Below are 21,070 nucleotides of genomic sequence, written 5' to 3' on the forward strand. Positions count from 1 at the left end.
GCCTGAAACCTGCTGCAGTGATCTGTCTTCCCTTCCCATTATGGGATTATAAAAACTCCCATGAAGTCAGCACTGCAGCTGTGCTACAGCCCCAAAACAAGCTGTTGAAAAACCCCCACCTATCCTACAGGGTAGCATCCTTACAGCGTATGAAGAACAACCTTTCCATTCTCTCTGAGATTGAAGATTTCCTTTTTTCAGATCTCCCAACTGTGTATCCTTATGAAGCAGTTCAGCTGTCAGAAGAGATCGATCCGGATAGCCTATGCAATTGAAAAATGCCAATAATTACATGCAGACCAAGCAAAATACTCGCTGGAGAAGTACAGCCCCCTTACAGGAAGGCTGAAAGATGCTTAGGAGCTCTGTGATAGTTTTGTGAAATAATCCGGTCTCTTGGCTATTTAAATTTTTATTAATTTATTTTTAAACAAAGCAAAGGTCACTCATTTTGCTAGCAGCTATGAGCTGTCTCCTCCCCAGTGCAAGATACAGGCTTGGTTACTGGTTTCGTTCCATGCCCGCAAGTGGCAAGATAGGCTACACCCACACAACCATCATAAGCTCCATAAAAACCTACACTTCCTCAGAAGGGCAATTAGGCATAACAATCCCCAGATATGCACTTAGACAGTTGCATTTGCTCACAGAAAGTAAATGTTTGTGCCTAGCTACTTCCTCAATATGGCAAGGAAGTAGCCCCTATCACCAGCCTGCAGTGTAAAGCCAAGCACAAGCCATCAATACTCCAGAGAGCAAGCTATACGGATTTAAAAAACTGTAATATTTGAAGGTTTCTGTTGTTGGTTGGTTTTGTGGGTTTTTTCTTTATCAGATCTGAAGGTAGTGAGTTGACAGTGCCCTAGAAGTCTTCACATGCTGGATGGGTGTTTTCACTTCTTCCAGATTTATTGGCAAGCACCGCCCCACATCTAATTTTCCTACCCGTGCTTCACAAGATGCAGCTTCTTTGTAAAAATCACTCGCACTGCTTGCTGAGATGAGGTCTGTGCGCTACGCCAGTAGAGCAGCATCAGGAGAGGCAGCTGCTCCACATTGACATCCCATGTAAAACCGTCTGCGACACGTCTGGGCAACACGAGCAGTGTGAGAGATGGAACCAGCGTACTCTCTGGTTTCTCACAGTGACAATCTTGATATATGCTCTGGAGGTTTCTTTGGACTGTACCCATCCAGCTGGCAGCACTTGCCTTCATGCACCATCAAGCTCATCAAATTTCCTCCCTTAAGTACACAGTAATGAGACCAATTTAAATTTGCAAAGGATCAGCCTGGTTACAAGGCATCACCATCCCTTCCTCATCCATGCTCATGATACGGGTGGCCAGACATCACCTCACCTTTGTGCCAGGTGATGGAGAACGTGCCCAAGATGTGAGAGGGTGTTAACATCAGCAAGAACATTTGACAATCCACAAGATCCCTGCATACCAAGAAAAAAAAAAAAATAGTCCTCTGCCTCCACAAAAAGGCAGCCTGAAGTCGGGCACCAAGAGCCCAGACCCAGCCCCACACAGCAGGACCACTTGGTGACTCTGCAGCTTGCTAAGTGGCCTCATTTTTCAGCTGTAAACAATAGCTCCAGCTTCTGCAGCACGTTTCATTATCAAAGTCAGCTGTCCTAAGGTCATGCCAGTGGATTTAATTAATGCTAACCTCTCCCACTGCTACCAATTTATCTGCATCTCAGCACTGTCCCACCACCTGATGTTTATTCCTCAAGAAACAGTACTTTGGTAGGAAGTGAACACCCCAGCTACCTTTTTGCCATGTCATCTTGCCATTTGGTTACTTCCATTCAGATTTGAACTCCCCAGTGTCAGAAGAGGATCACCACTGAAGTTATTCAAGACCCAGCATGAGGATACTGGCTGCCCAGCCCACAGCACCCTCACTTTTGAGCAATGGCTGTGAGCAGGAGGAACAGGCAGCACTGACACAAGCTTTCAAGCTCACGTTGTATTTGATGGAGCAATGTCAGCTTAAGGAAACAGCAATGCAAGCTGGCAGGGGAAATAAGCCAAAGAGATGTTTCCACTTTGGAGAGGTAATTTTACAGAACAAATTTTCCTATTTCTTTCCCTTATGTTAAGGACTTTGCACAGTTCACAGCCTGGCTCCTCTGTTTGCTGTAAACTTGAGACATGCCTATGTAAAGCAAATATTGTGCCAAACAAACAAATCTTCCACCCAGTTGCGGTCCAGCAATCTATTAGGAAGGAAAGGCAAGGCACAGCACATACCATTAAAACTATAAATACCACCTAGTATGAACAAGAGTAAAGTCTTGAGGTTAACAAAAATAAATACTTTGCTCCATTCCTCAAGGAATTAAGACTTACATGTTGGCCTTAGCTGTGTTGGTATCTCTGTTTCACAAGCTTCTAACACATTCATGTGTTTCAATCCCATTTGACAACGAATTCAAAGACCTTAAATTTCTCCAGCTATTATGACAAAGCCAGAGGAGAGCGATCCACATGTGTTCCCTCACCAAGGAATATAATGAAACACAAGCTCAGTTAGGCAGTGTAACACAAAAGAATGCACACAGGAGAGGAGACATTCATCCCTATTCACACGAAAAGCTTCACAACTTGGGTCTTATTAGATACTGGATTATCCAAACACTGAAACCGCATTTCCTAAGCTGTTTTTGAAGTAATTTACTCCCTCTGCTACAGGATCAGAATTCAAAAGACCCTGGGGTAAAGCACGGGTATCTCAGCCAAAATGTCCCGATGGATGCAAACTTCCTCCCAAAGCACACTGTACTAGCTAGCTTTGCTGTTCTTCATACATAAAATAAACACACTGGAAACCATATAAGCTTGCCTGCTATTCAACAAGTGAGAGTGAGTACTTGGCAGATATTTCAAACTGAAGATGGCTACCAAGTACATAAATGAAGTTAAGGAAGCACAGAGACAGAAGAATTTATGGTAAGCACAGGTCCATGTTACTGTATTTCCCATCCTATGACTTAACGATTAGTGACACTTCAAAGGGAAGCCTAAAGATATCTCAAGATCCAAAACAAGTCCCTGTGATAAGACTAAAGCAACTCAGATGAGTTTGGTGCAAAGGGATTAGAAGACACTTTATGGCTTCCCCCGGTTTAGCAATGGGAAAAAACTGAAGCAAACACCCAGCACAGAAACAAACAGCAAGCAAGAAGCAATGATCAGAGGAAGTCCTTGGCTCCTGAAGCTGGAAAAGAAAGCTATCTGTCCTACCCTTTCACACTCATCCAGACTTAAGAGTTAAGTTTATCTTTTAAAATCAAGTAGAGATTCAACACAGGTACTTACAGAGCTTTGTAGCCAAGGAAAGCACCTCCTGATGGTAACATTCCTCTCTGCCCTGCAACACATGGCTTGGACTGGTTACAGCTGTCAGCTTTCTTCACACTGAGCTCTAGCATTTATTTCACAAGCACCAATCTCATTCAGCAGAGAGATGACACCTTATTCCACTCTATTAGTTTTAATATCATGATCTAAAACAAGAAGTGGGTTTTTTGTCCCATGCAGAGACTCACCTCCTAACCATGGGAGAAGTCAAGAGTACTTACGCTACCAAGAGCCTTGCTGTCCTCTGAAGGGCACCAACCGCCCATCCAACCCTTCCCCACCACCGAACCTTCACTTAAGCAAAGGCTGAGCCTCTAAAAACACTTTGCTGAAACTCTGCCTCCAACTGCACATCATCTTTAGGTACTATCTTAACTATATTTTCAAGATTAATTACTTCATTATAGTGCCTCTTTCCCTTTCATGCAAACTATATAACCTTGAGAAAGCCGAAAAAACAAGCCCAATTCTTCAGCCTAGAAGGCAGTTCTTCCACAAAGAAAGACAGCACCTCTTGATAGCATCTATATACAATGAGCAGTATTTGCTTGTAGATTAGGCACTTTTGAAGAGTCATCTTTTGTGGTTTGAAACCTGAAAAAGGGCTCTGCATTCACCTATAAAATATCCCTTTGAATCACCGCATGCAAAAGAAAATTCATGCTATTTCCAGCTTAGTCTTCTCAGTTAGATTGTGAAAACCGGCAGGTGGCACGAGGACATTTCAGATTTTTCTGAAGGAATTTATGCCATCAAAATGCGGGTGCAATTAGAGCACGAGCAAGCACCCCGAGATGCACAAAAGGTGCATTTGGCACCGTACCCTGTCTTAGGTGGCCTGTAGCAACATCTAGCCAAGACCACAGGAAATACACAGCAGCGCTCTGGATCAGAGCTAAAGACTTGAAGACCATTCCACAACCTGCCGTGGTATCAATGCAATGATGCTGGACTGATTTTTCCCCACTTGAATTCACTTGTCCTGATTCCTTCTTAATCTGCGTAGCCCCTCAGTACCCACAGCTCACAGAACAGTGCTCTGCAGCTTGCATCAGGTGAGGTATCTCATCTTCTTTTTGAACCTGCAACCTTCAGAGCTCACTGGAGGTTAACCACCATCCTTGCTCACAGGGCCAGCACTATGTCCCCAAAGATAGCATCCCAGAAAGTAAAACTTGATACAGTTTCACTGTGGTCAACATCTACATCAGAAAGGTCTTCTTTCTTTAAGTGACATTTCCACTGATATGCTAGAGAACACGAACTGGAAAAATAGTTTTATCACAGAAACTGTACAGATTTGATTCTCATTCAGCTGAAGAAAGTTTAGGAGAGAAGGACACTGAGGACAATCTGACATCTGCTGCCCTTTAAAGGAAACGCTAAAGATTAGACTTCCCAGCATCTGAAGACTCAACATTAAAATGGAAAATAAACTTAACCATGGTGGTCTGGCCATCATCCCTCTGCAGGACATGTCTCAGGACAAGGTGAAGCTGCGCACGAATAGGGGACAGCTTATCTAAATATAGTGAAACCCTTGTTTGTGGCGGATCATTGCTTGACCACATCTATAAAGTACCAGTCAGATGTCCAACAGCTGACACAACCTCCTCAGGGGACCTGCCTTCATTACCTGCGCTCTCTACAGTGATTTATTACAACACTGCAGACCTCTGCTGCTTGAAGAAAATAAGATGACAGCAACCATGTATGCATTTGCCTTTAGAAATCACTTATAATTACCTGTCAGGTGGCTAGGAAGTAAGTGGGATAGCCCCTTTCTGAAACTCATCTGTTCTTCTTCCACAGGGCACATGTGCAAATGCAGCAGAGTACAATCTGAGACCTCTCACACCAAAAGATTTCTGAAAAGACATAGAGGATGCCACTTCCAGGAGCAGTTTATCTGAGCACAGCTGAGCTACAGCAGCCAGCAAACGAGCGCTCATTAGTGGGGCTGTTCATCACTGATTCAACCACATAGAAGTTAGCTTAATTACTTCTTACTCTGCTGGTTTCCCCTGAAAAATATAGTCACCAAATATAGGTGACAGTGCCCACATACCCTCTGACCTCTCTTACACACTCACATGCTGAGAAGATAAAAGGATTAGGATTTTACAGCCTTTTACAGGAATTATTCCCTGGAGTACTGTGGTAGGTGCATGTTAGCAGTGGGTTTTGGGTTGTTTTGAGGAAAGGTCAGTTATACTTTATGACAATTTTTCCAATTCATGTATACGTACAAGAAAGCAGTTTATATATGACCTATGTGGTGATCAGATACCTATTGTATCAATTAATAAGCTTTAGTTTTCCTGGTGGTGTTTTTTTCCCCAGGAAAGCAATCAGTGAGACTAAGCATCCATGCACCGCTCAAAAACAGCTTTCACAGATCTATTTACAACAGCACAACCACAGAGTTTGGGTGCGAGTCAAAGCTCCATATGTACTCTGCTTCTGGTTTTGATCTTATAGTTGCTCAGATACATAGTGACACGTTTAATATTCCATCAACTGCAAGTGCTGAAGCACAGAAAGAGGGTTCAAGGTCATGAGAAGAACCTCCAAAACCTCTGAAGCGAAACAATTAAGCATTTACAGATTTCTCATGACCCAAGGGACATAAGCAGCATGCAAACCTCTCAGACATCCATCAGTTTATCCCAGTAACATTTGCTATCCACTTTCCATGCTCTTCTTAGTGCCTACCTTCAGGTGAATCCCAAATGGCTCCACGAGTCCTCTACAGCACCCCATGAGTCTGAAACGCTGCTTCCACATCACAGAGCAGTTCAGACTCCTCCACCCCATCCCCAGGGATGTAACAGACCATGATTAGTGAAGACTACAGCAGCCTTAGTAGTTTAGCAGCCAGGCAGAGACGGGCTAAAAATGGAAATTAAGCCAAGACAAGGCAACTCCAGCCCAAAGAAGCCACCCGGAGTTGGCAGCCGTAGGTCAGGGTCACGGCTCTTCAACCGCAGGGGCAACACCCTGCCCATAAGGTACCAGACAGCTTCACAAACGGTACCAGCAGCACACTGGCACGCTACAACCCGGGGAGCACCAAGTCCAAGTGTTCCCGAGCCTGGTGCTGGGCAGTAGAAGGGAGAGATTTATACCTTTCATCCCCAGATAGGGGTGAGGCAGAGCAGAGTAGTGCCTGAGAGGACCACCACCACCTCCCTACTCCCATGCACCTCATTCTGACCTTGCCTGCTCCCAGTTTCCTACTCTACCCGTACCTGAGGTACAAGGAAGGACAGAGTAGGACTCAAAGCCAGGCTTTAGGTGCCTCCTGGGAGCTGAAGGAGACAGAGGTGAGCTCGTTAAAAGAGCTGAGTAGCCCCCAGGTTACCTGGACAGCTATGCCTGGTATATACACATCAGATGGCTTATCCTGTTTAACATCTAGTTACCCTAAAAGACATCTTCCAGCTCCTCCATCCACCAGATGCCCTCAAGTTTCTCCATTTCATCAGCTCTGGCACTCATTTGACCTCTCAGCAAGCCAACTCCAGAACTGCACGGCATTCAGTCAGGTTCCTGAGCTGAACCCCTACTGAGAGGTTAAAAAAGCCTCAGAGACAGCCCAAGGAAAGGTACAGGTAGATGGTAGCACTGTTTTCAGCAGCAGCAGGTTGTCACACTCTGTTGCTCCATTAGATGGACAGCTAAGGAACTCGCTGACAACTGGACATTTATGATTCTTCTAACACCTCAAAATAAATGCATGTACTCAAGGAGTTTTGCTTCCCTTGTTGTCTGGTATTTTTCAGTACCTCTTTTCATATCTTGTATACTAGCAGAATGCCAAGAACATAAAGGCTTTCATTTGTGTTAACGGCAGTAGCAACAGCTTTCACTGAAACTGCAGCCACATCTTCCACCCTCACATGTTTTTTGAAACACTGGGATGTAGCACAGTGTCCTGGTTTGGGCTGGAATAGAGTTCCTGTTGGTTTTAGTAGCGGGAGGAGCTGCAGCCCCCTGAGACCCCGGGGCTCCCCAGGCCCCAGTGCCCTCACCTGGGTGCGGGGGCGGGGGGAGCACAGCTGGAGGGCTGGGCCCCGATTGGCCGATATCCCATGTCATGTGACATTTGCTCACCATATAAAGGCAGGAGAGGGCCGGGAGTGGGGCTGTGGGGCCTTGGTGTTCAGGATCGCAGGCGGGTGTTGGTCAGCAGGAGGTGAGCAGCTGTATTGTACATTACCTGCTGATACTGCTGTCAGCGTATTATTCTGTTACTGTTATTAAACTGTTTTTATCTCAACCCGCGAGCCTCCCTTTGCCCCTCCGATTCCCTCCCCGTTCCCAAGTGGGGGGAGGGTGGGTGAGCGGCTGTGTGGCATTTAGCTGCTGAGTAGGCTCAAACCACAACACACAGCCTTCTTCCCCCCATCCCACCAGGAGAAAACAGGATAGGAAATGCTGAATTTCAAAACTGACAGGTATTTAGTAAGCAAAATAATTTGGTGGCATTTTGAAAAGGAGTTATCTAACATGTACTTAAAGGAGAAACAAATGCAGCTTGTTGTGCAAGGATGACAACAGCCAGTAAAGGCAGTAAAACCCAGCTATTGGCCAGCGAGCATGTGGCCCATGAGCTCATTTCAGCAAGGTCTTGCTGTAAGTAACCCCAAACTAAGTTTTGAAAATTATTTAAAATATTAACTTGATGCAAGCAACACAAAAGGAAAGGAGCTTGAGGTATTACATCAAGTACCAGTCTCACATCTTACTAGAAGAAAAGGACATGCTAGTTACCTCCTGATTAAAGAATGTCAAAGTTCTGCATCTAGAACTTCTGAAAAAGCACCAAAACAAAGGCTGACATATACCAAAATCCCTAATTGTGAAGACTGGAACATCTGCACTGTGTCCTGAAGCATTTCGAGCAATAGGTAAATACTGTTTCCAGGAGAGGCATCTCTAACCTAAACCAGCAGATACTTTTGACCTCTTGCAGAGCTGTACTTCTGTACCCAATCCATACTTCTCAGATACAAAACCGTCACCAGCACCCCCAGTTAAAGGCAAATATACTTATTCTTGAAGATTATCTGTGAAGCTTTTCATGCATTCAGATTCTTAACAGCTGCATCATACCCACACCAGCCATGCTGTTTGGAGAGTGACTGAAGGTCCAGCCAGGAGACCACTGTTACAGCCACCTTGGCTGTCCAGTACACACACCTTCATGTTCAAACTGCACAACAAGGGGAAGGGCAATGGGATCTGGAGCAAGATTTCATTCTTTGTGGGGAAGGGAAACGGTACAGCTCTGCTCTCATTTATCTACTCTCTGCAGACCCAGAGGAGAAAAAAAACAACAGACCTAAAAAATCAGGTGCCATTAACATTCACCCCCAGCAGAAGAGCCCCTGTGCAGTCTTCTCCCATGTAGAGCAGTCCTGGAAGGATAGTGCTACTTGAAGCCCTAGAATGGGGATGTTGCAGAGTCAAGAGCTGCTTGGACTTTCTAGCAGTCACCATCAGGACTACTCACCCCATGTCACCCCACAACATTGGGGCACTTTTCACCCAGCTGAAAAACCAAGACAAGAGTTGGTTTCCCATGGAAATACAAAACAGAGTCAGTCTGGCAAAGCAGAAGGGTTGCTCACAGAAGACCTACAGGGAGGTAAGAAGCCTAGCTGAGAACCAGAATCCATAGCAGGATCAGCACAGTAGCGTGTCTGACAGATAGACTTAGCCCATACACTGCTAACCACCCAAGTAATGCCAATTCTTATAAGACAGCTTGATCCCAAACACCCCCCCCCAACAGTACATTCATGGAAGCGTTAAAAACCATGGAAAAGGCCTCATCATGTACCAGACACACACACATACACACACACAAAAAGGCTGCATCGTTGCTCAAATGAAACTGCAAGGCTTGCACTGGGTTTTTAGCAAGGAAATGGAAGTCATGCTGACATACAATTGTTCCACCCCCGTGTTCGCCTTCACACATTTCTTACAGGTCAATGTTAAAGAATTAAGTCTTGTTCAGCTAAACATCTGGTGGCTGTTGCTAGAGGAAACAGACTATCTGCAACATTTGAGCAAAAATAATGAGTTACATAAAAGCCAGACTGCATAAGCAAGAACAAGTGCTTTGCCAGTCTGTGAAATCTCAAGCATCGCATGAAACCCTGAATTTAATTTTTGGGTTAGAATACAATGGAGTAAACTCATACACATTACAAAAGCCACGAAGATTCAAGTTTTCTCTAAGTTTATGAGAATATAATTGTGCTGTATTGTAATTAACCTTCCAGCTAGCAGCTGTCCTGAAGATTTTCCGTAAACAGCAGAAACAGATGAATTACAGCTTAAAAATGGACCAGTTCAGCTCTAGGCACTTTCAGACTTAGATCAAGTCAGTACAAGTTGAAGAGTTACAGAACATGGTTTTGGTCATTAACTATTTGAGTTAGGGACTGCCCCCATACCTAGTGGAAGAATATCTTTCCTTAATGCTACAGAGCACCTTTTTGGTCACCATTCCCTTTTCTTCAGGGTTTATCAGTGTTTGGAGACCGACATCCAACAGTTGGAGCTACGCTGCACTGAACAGGAGGTGAGATTTTGTGGAAAACGTTGAGAAGAAGCTCTAATGGCATCACCATTCCAGTCATTAAGACCAACTAGAAGCCTTATAAGATTACAGATCCTTGATAGGGGCTTTACAAATCATGAAGACGCACACCAGGAGAAGCAGCATTCCCGAGAACATCACAAGCATCGTAGCTCTAATATACTGGAATTGCACTTCACATTATGTACCTTTCTACAAATAGATATTGCTGTTCTTTGAGGAGAGCCTCAGCACTTAAATAATCCAGAAGCCTGATGGATGACTAATACAACTAGAGAGCTTCACGTACAGAAGGATATTTTAGCTACCACACATCATCAGGATCGCTCTCGATACGCAGCCAAAGAACAGCAGAGGCACCTATGGCTTTCACTAATGTCTCCCTTTTTCTTTTCTTTTTTCTTGACATAGGCTCCAAGATTTTGGTTCCAGTTAGCTTCCTTCAGCACTGCCTGGAGAATTCCACTCTGCAGTCAACCCTAACTGCTTAGACAGCACAGTGTTCTCCTTGGAAAGCCACTATTGCTCCAGGTCCATCCCATGCACCGGACCTACCACTATGCAGAAAGCCACTTGAACACACCACTCAGTGAGCACAGGAGAGGTGTACCACATGAGCAACTGTTTAAGCCAGGAATTTAACCAGCAGCCACTGATGCTCTTGTTCATTTGTGCCACCCAGGAAGAAAGATCTGCTTTTAGAGCCAGATTTTTCAAGCTTGACATGGTTCACCAAGCACACTGGAGGACAACACAGCCGAGTCAAGAGCCAACTCCTCACTCACACAAACAATTCCCATCTCCAGAGCACAAATGCAGGAGTGGAAGCACCTGGCACTGGTTTCACCAGAGCTGGGAAGAAGTCAGGCCAGTGCACCTCCACTTGGGGATCCTCAGGCAGGGAACACGCAGATGGAGACACAATTGGTCCTTGAACAAGTAATGACATGAGTCTGGGTGCTAGCTTATAGAGGAGTATGGGCAAGTAGAAGTCATGAAATGAGAAAACCAGAGCTTCTTTAATTATTGATTTTAAATATACAGAAAGATAAAAGCAGGCAGGAATGGGATACAAGCGTAGGCAGATTGGGAGCAAGATGCATGGCTGACAGCAGAACTTTTCAATGTCTCAGAATTGATAAAGAATTTCAGTAATGCATTATCAACTTCTACTGTATTAAAAAAAAAAAAGCATGATAGGTCTCCTTGTTGTATCATTTAGCATTCATGCTGCCTAGCAGTCTGTGTCTGAGTCTCCTTGGGTGTAAGCAGCTGAACAGAAAATGAGGGGGGGAACAAATTACACATCATGAACCAGGTAGAAGCTTTGCCCAAGTGAAAAGGCATGCTTATGATCCCTAAGCCCCATGGAAATAAGTTGATCTGATTAAAAAAGAGTTCCCAAGATCCTAAACATCTTACAGGCAGGATAAAGAAAAACAAGCCAGTGACTTCAGTCACAAAAGAAACACATCACATCAACAAAGCTTTATGCTTCAGGGGCTTATCTTTAAGACAAAACAATATGAAGTGACACACAGTCAGATGACAACAGTCTGTTGCACCCATACGAAGGTATTAAAAGCACTGTACTGAACCAGTCTGAATTGCTTAAACTAAAGACTTCTCAAACAACTAATGGTACTTCTACTACTGGTACCAAGAAAAGATAAATCAGTTTTAGGGGATAAAACTGCAAAATAATTTGAGATACCATATCAAGCAAAATTGAAAACAGATTTCTCCTCCAGGCAAGAAGCTACTGAGAGCATGAAACCGTCGCCCATCCATCTGCCCCCCCTCAGCTAAAATTGCCAAAAGGCAAGAGCTCATTAAGCTTTCTACATACAAAATGCAAAATGGAAATTACAGTTTAGAAATAATTTGTTTTGTCGCGTCATTTTGTCCAAAAGTAGAAACACTATTCCCAAAGGATGGTACACAATTATGGCCCTAAACAAAATGCCCCAACTACTTAATCAGTATCCCTTAGTCCGCACTGGCTTGTGTTCAAACAGAAATATAGTTTGTCACTATATGTATGTTTTTTCACAACTCCAGAAAGGAAAATTTAGTGCCAGTTTCACTCCTGCAGTACTCGTTATGTACACCCCAAAAAATGCTCCTGCCAAGCAGAGACCTGCACTGCTCTTAAGGTCATCAATTTTATCAAACCAAAACACTTCCTTTTTTGGTTACTTTCATCACTATCCCCCGTTTCATGAAATCAAGGTATCCATCCACACTGGAGTCAAACACTCTCACCTACAAATCTTATACCCTTTGATTTTTCTGTTCTGGAGAGGAAACATTTCCCAATGTCTCCAGTTTTGAGTTTTCTGCTCATTTCATAGGTCAGCTGTAACTGAATGAGGCAACGTAGCCCATATTTTACTTGTCACACTGGAACAAGCACTTATATACAGAGCACATCAACTCTCCTCCTGGTAATAAAGTTAAAGCACTTTTAGAGAAGCTTCAGTTCACCACAAAAGACTTTGGACTCTCCCTGACTATTTTAGTCCTACTCAATTTCCTTGTTGGAGATACTCATCACTGACAGGCAGCATTGCAGCTACCAACTTCTCAGTTCAACACGTATGTTTCCAGAAAGAAAGCCAGGGAGAATAGATGAGGGATGCAAGTTCCGTTGGAAGTTCCTTCAGGTGAAAAATGCTGACAAAACGGAGAGAAAAAAAGAAAAGTAAAATTGAAATAAGGAATAAGAATTGAACAACTCTCATTCAAGTCTCTAAGCATCCTTCCACAGACTTGACAGGTATTTCACATACCCTGATTATAAATTACTGGATTTTATAGCATCTTCCCTTATATATGCATGTTTTGGGGTTTTTTTTAGAAAGGAATATTTGAGTTGCATGCTAAGATGCTCCAGAATATCAAAGGTACATGATACTCACCACACGTTTTGTAACTCACTTCTGTTTGTTATCTGAAATCATGGAGTAGCAAGTGCTGGGGAACAGGAGCAGCAGAGAAGCCAGCCAGTCATATTTGTAGTGAATCTGGAAGAGAAGAATATTTTTAGAAAGTCTTAATGCAACAGTTCATACAAGTAACTTCCAATCTTGCTTTGTTCTGCTAAAAAGAAAAGAAAAAAAGATCATACTTTGTGGTTTTCAGTTTAATATGCTAGCTTCCAAGTATACTGTGGATGAAACAGAGCCAAACATCACTTCTTATATGAAAATCTAGTATTTCTCCTTACCCCACATCATGGAAAACTAATAGCTTTCCATGCAATAACATGAATTTTAGTTCAGAAGATGACAGCGTTTTCTTCAAATATAGATGGTTTTGGTTCTTCAGTAATTTTGCTTTTTGTGTTTGGTAAATCGTGTTCCGCCACCTTGAGAAACAGGTTCTCAAACCTGAACTCCCATGACGCAGCATCCCTGGGCTGGCTCCATCTCCTGCAATGCTCCAGGCACTTTGGTCATAAGGAAACACAAGGGGTTTTTTTGGTTTATGCCTTTTTCCCCCCCTAAAATAATACCCTCCGGAGCACACAGCCTATAAGGCAGAACAGGGCCCAAACACCAATTCCCAAGGGGGACTGTGCTGTAACAGGGATGCGAAAGTCAAACCAAAATGAAGCTATTTCTGGAAAACTGCCCAGGGTGACCAGAGACATGCTGCTCTGTTTTGCATTCAACACTTGAGCGTTTAACTTCCTTCCGAAAAAAAATTTATTAATTGTTTTGACAAAAATGAAATTTTTAAAAAGCAACTTTAAGTTATGAGAAGTTCTGCCCATCATTTAGAAGGCAGGTTCTTCTGGCATACTGAAGAAACACCTTAGTCTCCCTTACACAAGATGCTCTGACAGACACTGTAAGCAATGAGGCTCCCCAGTGCCTAACAGGCATTCAAAGTCTATGCCTAAGCTCGCACCTGTATCCTTGTTTTCCCAAATATTACATCAAGAGTAGAAGTTCAAGGGTCCATAGTAACCTCTCAAACTGCTTGTTCTGTGAGGGCATGGGGGAAAAAAAAGGGTCACTCTTTAGCCTGACCACAGAAGGAAATGCTGTACCAGATAGCAATTTTGCTTTCTGCAACGTCAACTGCGAGGCAGACCGAAGTCACCATCACCGTGCTGCCAGGAGACGCCGCTTTGACTGAAGCGTGCAGGAATTTGGTCCACCTCTGCCCTGTACTTTCACAAGCTTGTTGTCAGTCCCGTCCAAGTCACATACGTGCTCTTCCAATGTCGTTCATCATTTCTGTCCTCAAGAAGCTAGGAGGATTGCTCAATGGCATTGTATGAGACTTCAAAAGTCTCCATGAGCTCACAACAGCTGTCATTAATTAATCCTCATCTGCAATTATCCAGCACAAACTCCTGAATGAAGCCAACCAGAGTGAGAAACACACACCACCACTCCATGGCTTCAGTGTACAAGTGGTGACACATATTCCTCTAAAATGAAAAGGCATGAGGTAGTTGAATATATCCCCTCAATATTAAGTTCACTGCAAAGTATTTAATCAAGCTTTTGTTTGACTTGACACTACAGTTGTTTCAAGTTATTTGACCGGGTCAAAGGCTGCAGCAGGGAAGAACCAGCCAAACTTGTACCAAAGCCCTACAAAAAAAGGGAAAATTCAAGCGCCTATATTCACAGGGAAAGAGAGACTGCAGCTTATTTAGTTACTTGACATCACAGCCCTAAAAGCACTCTCGGTCAAAGAATAGGAGTATCCCATTAACATGACAGTTTGCATGTTTAAATGCTAACACCCTTTAACCCAGGGAAGCTTGCTCTTTTGCCACTTTGAACATTCCCCAGTTAAACTTATAAGGAAAAATAAAAGTACATAAAAATTCCAAATCAGGTTAATTGGTCAGAAACTGCCTCAGTTTCTTTACATAAATACCAACCTTTATAAGAGGTGGCAACTCTAAACAAGGAAGGTAAACAGAAGATTCTATTTATAACCTGTTCCATGGTACAGTGATTTACTGTAGGAATAAAAGTAAATAAATCATCTCATGCTATCCTAAGGTTCAGGTTTGAACCAGGGGTTAGATATTATTCATGTTCTGTTCAAAGAACAAGATGACAGGCATGTTGTGGAGGAATCAAAGTGTAACATGAGAAAATCCTCCGTGCTGGTCAGCCTCTGCCACTTCCTTCTGGCAAGGCCAAGTGACAAAAACCCATCCTCGCCTCATACAAGACATTAACTAGCAGATCTTTTGACCTGCAGCACAGCAAACAACTCCTCCCATGTTCACATAAACAGGACTCCAGCATCTTGAGAGACCTGAGGCAGAGCTCAGATTTCCATGTTTTCCCTGGCCGTTCACTGATGGTGTTGGTCTTACCCAGAAATCCTGTCTGGTAGCAAGACAGCTCAAGCAAAGTACGGAGGAGCTCAAAGTAACAAAAAGATTCAACTCACAACAGCAGCACACATTAAACCTGGCTGAGAAGCCAGGAACCCTGTTTAGCTGCAAGCATGGCAGGGATACAGAGAGCCACCTCTCGCAGCAACAAAAAGCAATGGTTAAGAAGCTAGAATAGTGCACCAACTGGGTTGTCCACATAGTTTATCATAGTAACGAGCTTCAGTCTTTCCTTTTCCAGAAAGCTTCGCTGTCCAAAGCCTAACATTACACTGAACCCAGGGGACCATGTCCCTTTGTGAAGAGAAGACTAAGGCAGCTGAAAGAGCTGCCACGAAAAGCAAAATGACAATGAAAGAGGCAGTCCGAAACCATGAACAGCAAGAAGGACCTTGTCTAGCTTTTGACAGATAATTCAACTTTTTTTTTGTGTTTAATTAGCACCTCCAGACACTGAGCCCATTTCCTGTGACATCTCCTTGATGGCACTAGCTAGGCCTTAGGCTTGGAGACCCACATCTCCGCCTGAACTCGATAGACCTTGGCCTCATACGACCACGCAGAAGTAACGCAGAATCTTTTAATGAGGATGCTCTGCTTCCTGCCGAGCAACTCACTTCAGGAAGGAGAGTTACTTATTTTATAGAGTGCCAAAACCAGAAGGACACAAAGCATTCGGGGGTGTGGAGCTGGGCACAGGTCCCACACACCTGTATTCAGGACACGCTCCTCTGCGCTCCACAGAACTGCGGCAAAGCCACCTCTTCTCAGCACACTGCCAACAAGCAGCTGTTCTGTTCAGCCCTCAAAGGTCATGATATTCAGATCAACACCATCACGTTGGCTGGAGAAGCCCCACAGACCCCCCCCAAACCTCTTCCAGCTGTCAGTGAGAGAGAACAAGGCTATGCCAGAAGCTTTAAGCCTTGCTAAATGGTTTTCCCCATTACTTTTCAAAGCAAGGAGCAGATGAGAAGCTTGTTTCAGTTTCAAAGTAAAAAACTAAAGTCCCTGAAGGCAGCTGGTGAAGAGATTATATTTGCTACCTTAGAGTACACAACCAGGTCTTTCATTTCCTCTGTGGGCTGGGGAAATCTGTGCCAGTCTGAATTGAGACACATGATTTCCAAGGCACAGTGCTTGGAAGTTCGGGGTATACCACAGATACTTTTTGGCTCCCAGAGGAGGACATCACTTCTGCTGCAGCAGGGAAGAAGATTCTACAAACCCATTCCTTATTAGTTCTCTTGGGAAGCTGGTACACAGTTTTTGGATCTTCTGTACTTCAGCTCATTATTATTTTGTTACCAGTTAGCAGCACAAAACTCTGTGTAATACTTAAAAAAAGCTTATCATCTGTAGCCTTGAGGCATTTACAGTCCTACCAAATTAAAGCACAGGAACAATATTAAAATTCCAACCTAATGGATACTGGCCTTCTCCAAAATTTTCACACCATTCAGCATGGCAGAAAAGATAAGACAGCTCCAAACAGCATTAGATGATGGAACAAAACCTCAAGAGAAGATACAGTGCTCCAGCACTCACATCAAACTCAAACAGCAAAAACTTCGCTTACCAGTGCATAGAATATGTAGTTCTCCAGAAACAAGTGCCTTATTTGAAAAGCAGCCTATCAGTCCTGGATGAACATACATTCAGGCGAGTAGGTTTTCAACCAAAGTGTTCCACGTCCATATGGAAAAAATAAGGTCTCTGTAGACCATCTCTGTTGCACAGAAAAGCCTATTCAGGTCTCAACGCTGCCAGACAGTTTCAGCATAAAACTTTAAACATATTTCTGTTCCAAGTCAAATACATAAGCATTCAAAAGCCTTGCCTAGAAAAAAAGCCTGCACTTCCTCTTAAGGGGCATCATTTTTCTCAAGAACAGAAGCATGCAAACAATCTCAGGGTAAACACCATGTTTGTAGTTTCATTTCACAGCTCAGTATCTTGTTCTCTTCTCATACGGACCTTTAGCCAGAGCTATTAAAAGAAAGCCTGGAACACTTAGAACAGTGAAAACAAACCCCAAAATATTAAGACAGTTTCAAAATTTTAAGAGGTACTAACATTTTGAGAGACTCCACAGGTAGTACCTTCAGGAAGGTATCAGTATGACAATTCAGGAAGTCCAGTCAACTTAAGCTGCAGGTTGCAGGAAAGTAAGAGGAAGGAGTGAGTCCCTGTTTTTAAGTTCAATCAGACAAGAACAGTTAGAACATATCACCTGCACCTCCATTCATATACTGCTCTGGTTGCCTACAGAAACCGGTAACAGATATTGCTCAGATAGAAACAAAACACCTATGAGAGCCAAAGAGGTGAACCAAAGAATATGGTCCATCTAGCTTAACCTCCAGCTTGAAACAGCAGCTGTAAGTAGATGTCTGGGAAAGGGAAAGAAGAGAGTAAGCATGCATAACTTCTCCATGCACTTTTCCACCTCCAGTGGTTTTTATTTCTGGGCCTTCCCAAGTCAGCTTGGGCTCCTGGGTATTCAGGAATATTCCGTGCAGCCTCTTCATGAGCATGTCCAGTTCCCCTCCAAACTCACCCAGATTTTTTGAAGCCACAACAGACCTTGGCTAGTTCAACAAGTGTACTATCTGCTGCCTGAAAAACATCCTCCTGCTTCTTCTGAACCTGCCCTGTTAGCTCCACCTGATCCTCCCTGAATCTCACTGCAGTAGTAGTGGACTGTTCTCCCACATCCACCCACCACTGATGATTTTGTTGGCCTGACCCAACCCACTGCTGACCCTTTAATGTTAGCTGGTATATAAATAACCATTTCTTGTCAGAAAGCAAAGAATAAGAGACCAACTTTGATTGCATAGACTAAATAAGCAGCATTATGTGCCAACGAGCAGTGAATAAATAAGCAGTATTATTTGCCAATTATCAGTAGATATTAAAACCTACGTCTAGTGGACAGCAGAGCAGGAGCGAAGCAGAAAGGACCCAAACTACACTTTAAGGCTGAATGCCCTCGAAACATGGAAGGTAGCTGTGTCAAAAGGGGAAAAGTCATACCCTGTTGGGTAGATTTTGCTATCTTTGTGCCAAAAACAGAAACACATTCAACATCTGGGAGAGAGCTGGGCAGAAAGCCGAATGCCTTAACAACTGCACTTGAAGCAGAGCTCTTGCTTGGACTCTGTCATTTGCAAATTCCTCTTTGAATACACCCCAAAGCTGACATCTACATTCATTCTGCGCTACTGGAGAAAAAGAAAGCCAGCTTCTATTCTGACACTGTACTCGGGCACCGCTCAGAACACTATTTATTATCTGACACCTAGGTAAAAAAAAAAAAATAAAAGACTGCTGCTTGCAAAAACCATCTGACATCTCTCAGTTCCCTTAACTCATGAGTAGCCCACACATTTCAAATGTAGCAAGAGAATGCTGCAGGCAGGTCTAGGTCTTAATTTTGCATTTGAAAAGGAAAACAGCAAACACAATTTTTTGAGTTATCTAGCCGTGTGCCTAACTGTGATCTCGGCGTGTGTGAAGGTTTGGTATTCCCAGCAAGCTGCTGAAACCTGCATGTACTTTAATACATAACAGGAAGCCTACATTTTGTTAACAGCAAAATACTGAAGACTTCAAAACTGATGCCAACGGTCTTTGTGATGAAAGGGAACAGAACGGTGCCTCCAATAAGACAAGGAGACAACAAAATTTAGAGAGAACATGCACACAGCACATGAACATCATGAAATGAAATTCTTTAAATCTTTTGACTCATCCAGAACAGAGCCCTGCTTACTCTAAATTTCATTATACATAAAATTTTTCACTGCCTATATTTACCTGATATATACCCAACATGGAGTTAGACTACGTGTTTCCAGCAGCAAGCAATCATTCAATACTATGTGGTTCAATGACATCTCAAGCCTGAGTGCACAGAGATGTTACAGCCCCACTGAGGATGCTCAGGAAGATAACTATATTTTATCCTTTCAATGCTAGCCTCCACTCCTGAAACCCTGACCTCTCTGATACAGCCTCCAAGCCTGAAACTCAAACTGGGAAAGCCCACCCAAGAAGTATTTTACTTTTCACTTCCAGATGATTTAACCTTCCCACCCCACCATCAGCTGCAGATACCGTGCAAAAACCAGTAGCCTGGAAGAAAGATAGTGTGTGGCTGTGGGAAAAACAAGCACACATCTTAACGTGAAACATCTTTTTACTCTTTTTTACCACAGAGCAAAGAGAGCTTCCCTTTCAGCTTCCCCTGAAACAAGAGCAAAGGCTACCCAATGAAACAGTGCTGAGTAATGGTCTGGATGCCGTGTGTTCAGATGGGAGGACTGAAATGAAGCATCCACCTTGATTAAACACTGAGTTATGATAAATACTTACAAGTGAGATTTTGAACTCTCACTATATTATCAAAAGAGGCTTCAAAGAACACACTGATCACCATCAGTCTTAAGCACCTCTGCACAGTACTTGCTTACCATGCATCTTCCTGCAAAATGCACGGTACCTGGATCACACTCTGTGTATTACTATTATCACGGTGCACTTTGCTCTTATTCTGGATTTTGTCTTTCTTCTTTTCCAAGGATCCCTTTGTGGGTTACCCAAGTCACACAGCTGATATTCTCTGGGATACATCCGATCTTCTCAGATATATCTAATATTCTCAAGTCTAAAAGAAGTTGTCCCAAATGACATTTGTCATCTTAGACACAGTCGAGTTCACTCCCCCGGGTGCCAATCCCAACATGAATCATCATGTAATAACACTTTAAAAAAAAAAAAAAAAAAAGCCCATCTAGTCCAAGGAGTTTCCTTGTAACATCCTTTTGATTCCCACCTGAAGACGAGCTTCTTCAGTTCTTCATATGCTTTTGAAGAAAAGGGTAACCAAGCTCTATTAGACTACTCGCCTCTCCCAGGAGAGATGATTTGCTCAACATTCCCCCACTTATTACATTGGTTTACTAAATCATTAGCAGACTCCTAATATAATGCTCTCTAGAATAGTCTGCTCATCTGAAACTCCTCCTCAAGACTAAGCACAAGCCAATAACCCAAATGCAGATATTTGGGATCCTTTTTCCCTACCTGACAGATTCAGAAAGCTTGCCACGTACTCACGTGACACCGCTGGCCCTCCAAAGAGAGGAGGTGACACTTTCCAAGAAAAGCCAACTAGTCTCCATTCATCAAGGCCTCTGCTGCTCCTCAAGAGGTTTTGTAGACTTTGGGTTCTTTGCAGCTTCCCATTATCCCCTGTGGTTCTCCTCCTCCACATGTGAACCTCATTTAGGAGGGACCAACAATCCACATATGCCCTAAAAGCTGGGAAGATGCTTGCAGTCTAGAACTTGCACCATGATGAAACAGTATCTTTGAAGGAAAACCCAAGCGTGTCCTCCATAAGATGGTGGGACCAATAGCTGCAACAACCCCCCAGCAGGAATTCCTGCCAGTTTCTCTCCTCCCTGTCCTTATCAGATCCATTTGTGAACGTGTCTAACTCATTATAGCAACGTAAGAAAATCAACCCAACAATACCTGGGGAGCTTTGTGACAGGTTAGAGACTCAGGGCAGCTCAGGAACAGGTTTGACAAGCATCAGCAGCAGTATATGGGAAAGGCAGGACCACAACCTCCCCTTTTGGGCACAACAATTACCAGCACTGCCTCACAAGCTTTTAAACACTCCACAACAGGACC

The 21,070-nt window shown here is 43.5% G+C and overlaps 1 protein-coding gene across 3 annotated transcripts in view; it reads right to left on the reverse strand.

Annotated features, from left to right (window-relative positions):
• The window catches only part of CSNK1G1 (casein kinase 1 gamma 1), a 108,344-nt gene that overhangs the window by 74,925 nt on the left and 12,349 nt on the right, over nucleotides 1–21,070 (reverse strand). For all 3 annotated transcript variants that reach the window (XM_032990254.2, XM_032990257.2, XM_032990255.2), the window contains exon 2: nucleotides 12,912–13,016. The gene's annotated coding sequence lies outside the window, so the exon portion shown is untranslated. The remainder of the gene's footprint in view (nucleotides 1–12,911; nucleotides 13,017–21,070) is intronic.

The sequence above is a fragment of the Tyto alba genome, unplaced genomic scaffold, assembly GCF_018691265.1.
Source record: "Tyto alba isolate M040663 unplaced genomic scaffold, T.alba_DEE_v4.0 Super-Scaffold_41, whole genome shotgun sequence".
NCBI lineage: Eukaryota > Metazoa > Chordata > Aves > Strigiformes > Tytonidae > Tyto > Tyto alba.